Below are 4,428 nucleotides of genomic sequence, written 5' to 3'. Positions count from 1 at the left end.
ATATATATACATAACGTAACATACAATATATAGTACACTATACTAGTATACTATACTAGTATACTATATATATTATATTTACATGAAGAAGTAGTACTATATATACTACAAAACAAGATTTTTCAAAATGAGGGCCCCACCCCCAATGACCACCAACGGTCATATTAATTGCACAAATAGCCGTTTTTTTTTAAATTTACAAAACTAACCTTCTCTAACACTATAAGTACCCCCCTCCCTCTTCTTCATTTCAATACTCAATACTCATTTCTCAATATAAATTTCTCTCAATCTCTCAATCTCCAATTTTCAAGACTTCAAGTCTCAATCTCAATTTTCAAGTTAAATCATGCCTCGTTCGGAAAGAGTGCGCTTATTTGTGTCGCAATACTATGAAGTGCTTGAAGAAAATGAAGAAGGCCAAATATTAAAGTGCAAGAACTGTGGAAGAGTCTTAAATTTTCGTTCAGGGTGTACCACAGGCATTTTAAGGAGGCATATAAAGTACTGTGTTGAGGGTATTTATCCGCAAATTCGTCTTTAAGATTTTTCAACAATTTGTGTTATTTTAAAATTATTAGACGTATTTATGCTTCATGTTGTACTTTGTTATTAATTTATTATGCATGCCAATTTAGTTTTACTATTGATTTGTTATTTTACATTTTCGTCAAACACTTTAATAATTAGATTTCTATATTATATATACCACATATATTTATATAGCCATGCATAAGAGCAATTTATATATATACATACACATATGGTTTACAAGAAATTGCCCTAAATAAAAAAAAATTTAAAAAAAAGCCCGGAAATAAAAAAAGCCCGTTAGGCCCGCTAAGCCCACGAGCCCGACCCATTTAGCCCAGGACCATATGGGCTTAGGCCCGTCACGGGCTGGTCCTACCCATTGAGACCACGAAGCCCGGGACCGCTAAGCCCAGGCCCGTTTAGCCCATTTAGGCCCGGGCCCGGGACCACATACAGCCTTAGCTTATGACGAAATTGAGAATTTACCAAAGCATAAGCAATGCATCCAAAAATTCTTAAGTAGCTTACAGATGGTTTTGTACCATGCCAAGCTTCATATGGAGTTTGATTCATGATAGCCTTTGTGGGACAAAGATTTAATAAGTAGACTGATGTTGCCACAGCTTCAGCCCAAAATTGATTTGGAAGTCCCTTCGCTTGTAACATGCTTCTTGCCATCTCCACAACAGTGCAATTCTTACGCTCAGCGACACCATTTTGCTCCGGAGTATAAGGTGTTGTCAACTCCCTGTGAATTCCATTTTCTTCACAAAAAAGATTAAATTCAGCGGACAAGAATTCACCGCCTCTATCAGTGCGAAGAGCTTTGATGAACAGATCACTTGCTTCTCAACTTTGGCTTTGAAGTGTTTGAATTTCTGAAATGTCTCTGATTTGTTTTCCAAAAAATAAACCCAACTCATGCGACTACAATCGTCAGTAAAAAGTAGAAAATAACGACTCCCACCAAAAGATGTAGTATGCATGGGTCCACATAAATCAGCATGTATTAATTCAAGACACTTTGAAGCCCTCCAAGCCTTTCCAACAGGAAAAGACTTTCTAGTTTGTTTTCCATAAATGCATCCTTCACACAATTCAATAGAGTTAATTTTAGGTAGTCCATGAACCATACCTTTATCACTTAGTAATTTTAGGCCTTTTATGTTGAGATGCCCGTATCTCAAATGCCACAACTTTGAGTCATCCATTGTACTTGCAGCGAGAGCAAAATTCTCCAAATTAGAAACATCCAACGGAAACATCTTATTTGGAGTCATGCTAATATGAACCCTTTTTCCTGACTTTTTATTTGTAATGACACAGGCATCGTCATCAAAGAAAAGAGAATATCCGCCAGCCATTAGTTGTCCAACGCTCAACAAATTGTATCCTAAATCAGGCACGAATTGAACGTTATCCAGCATTTTTACTTTGCCATGGCTAGTGTCGACACCCACCGTGCCTTTTCCTTCAACCCGCATCTCCTTTGTGTTGCCAAGCTGCACCTTTATTTTTTGCGTCTCATCAAGCTCTTTGAACAAAGATTTGGCGCCCGTCATATGATTTGAACAACCACTGTCCACAAACCATAAATCACTTGGCCTATGGTCGTTGTGAATATGAGCCATAAAAAGCTTGTTCTCTTCTTCCTCATTCCCTGCTACCCCTGCTGCAAAGTTCATCTTCTGATCTTTGAACCAACAATTTGCTTTAATATGCCCATATCTATGACAGTGGTTACATTGAATACCACTCTTGTTGCTTCTTTGTTTATTGGATTTTTGTTGCCAGTCAAAACGACCTCTGCCTCTTCCATTGCCTCTACCATTACCACGACCGCGACCACGAAATCCTCCTCTTCCACGGCCTCTACCTACTGAATATTCGCCGTCAACATTTTTAGTGGCTGCCTCTTTCACTTGAAAAGCTTTTTCTTCATTCTTTTCAAGTGATCGATTAATTCTTGCCTCATGTGCTTGCAAATACCCCATTAATTCATCAAAGGAAAAAGTTGACAGATCCTTAGACTCTTCTATGGCAGCAACTACATGATCAAATTTTGGAGTTAAGCTTCGCAATACCTTTTCCACAATGGTCTGATCTGTAACCTTCTCGCTGTAGGATCGCATTTGACTGATAATTGCCATTGCTCTTGACAAAAAATCAGCAGCAGATTCACCACTTTTCATCATCAAGGTTTCAAAGTCACGCCGAAGTGACTGTAGTCTCACCACAATGACCTTTGAATCACCTTGAAACTCTTTCTGCAGAATAGACCAAGCTTGCTTTGATGTGGTCGCTGTTGCGATCCGTGAGAAGACGCTATCATGAACAGCCTGCTGAATCATCACCAATGCCTTAGCGTCTTTCTTCTTGTTGTCTCGCAGTTTGTTTTCTTCGTCGGGATCTACATACCCTTGTTCTACCAAGTCCCAAAGATCTTGAGATTCGAGTAGAGTTTTCATACGGATACTCCAAAACTCGTAGCCTTCTCCCTTGAAGACAGGAATGAGGGGTTGTGCCGCACCCAATGCACTGCTGTTACTTGCCATTGTTCTCTGTCTCAAATGTATCACTCAAGTTTGTGTTTTCCTCTACTCACTCTCTAGTAACAAGGCTCTAGATGACCAAAGATGTTAGAATAAAGTAAGCAACAGATTGAAAATTTGAGGAGAAAAGCTACAATGTACAAGAAGTTTGCTGGAATTTTTCTTAACTTTATTGATATATTAAACTGAAGCAAAAATTGCCTTTATATAGGCTTACAAATAAACAGATCACTAAGCCACTAAACTGACCACTAGGGCTGTGCATAATTTGGTAAATACCGAATTACCGTACCGAAACCGAAAATTTTGGTATTTGGTATACGGTATTTTGGTATTTGGTATGGTATTTGGTTTAAGTTTTTTAAAATATTAGGTATTAGGTATGGTATTTGGTATTTTAAAATAAAATACCGAAATACCGATACCGTACCGAAATATATATTATATTACACAAAACACATATTATCAATTATAACATAAATATAAAAAATCTAAAATTTTACTTTCCTTTATTCTCTAAGTTCATCAATTAACTCTAAACAAGTAACATTTCTAATGATCAAATATTCTTTTTGTACAATTTTCTCTATTTGGGTCGATATTTGCTAGTTTTGGACAAAATTTTTGTCAACAAACATTTTTCAGTTTTATATTTTTGAGTACTTTATTTAAGAATATTAGAGTGTATGGCTCTATGCACTAATTAGTATTCAAACCGAATAAACCGAAGTTACCGAACCGAATAGACCGAAATCGAAAGGAGAAAAACCGAACCATACCGAATTTAATTAGATACGGTATTGGTATAAGATTTTAAGAAACCGCCTGTGTCTTTTATGGGCGGCATCTTCGTTCCTACACAAACGAGCAATAGTCAGATAATGCTACATTACACAATACACACAGCAGCTCCCCCAACTTGCCAAGGTTACTCAGACTTCACCTCACACTTTCTTAACATTAGAATCAAACAACAACACTTTGGCTACCTGTGAGCCACCCCACACTTAAGATGTTAATGTGGTACACGTTTACATAGCACTAGATTACCAATCCCGGAGACTCGGGCTCCAAAGGGGACTAGGAATGCCATTGAGGCATTTCACCGAACACTTGACGAGCACTAGTGCTATAGGAATTCTTATGGACTTGAGGGATTGCCTCATCCTCCCAAATCGGCTTGGGAGTTCCGTACTACCATAGATTTTCAAAAACTCAGCACCATTCCTAAGGGGTTCATGGGATTGGGGCACTCAAACACCATAAAACCATGAAGAACAACCACTCCTTAATCGAAGCATAACGCAACAAAGAAGAATAACCAAATAATGAAACGAACAAC

Source organism: Nicotiana attenuata, unplaced genomic scaffold (assembly GCF_001879085.1).
Source record: "Nicotiana attenuata strain UT unplaced genomic scaffold, NIATTr2, whole genome shotgun sequence".
NCBI lineage: Eukaryota > Viridiplantae > Streptophyta > Magnoliopsida > Solanales > Solanaceae > Nicotiana > Nicotiana attenuata.
The sequence above is the reverse complement of the archived record's forward strand: the minus strand, read 5'-3'. Positions refer to the sequence as shown.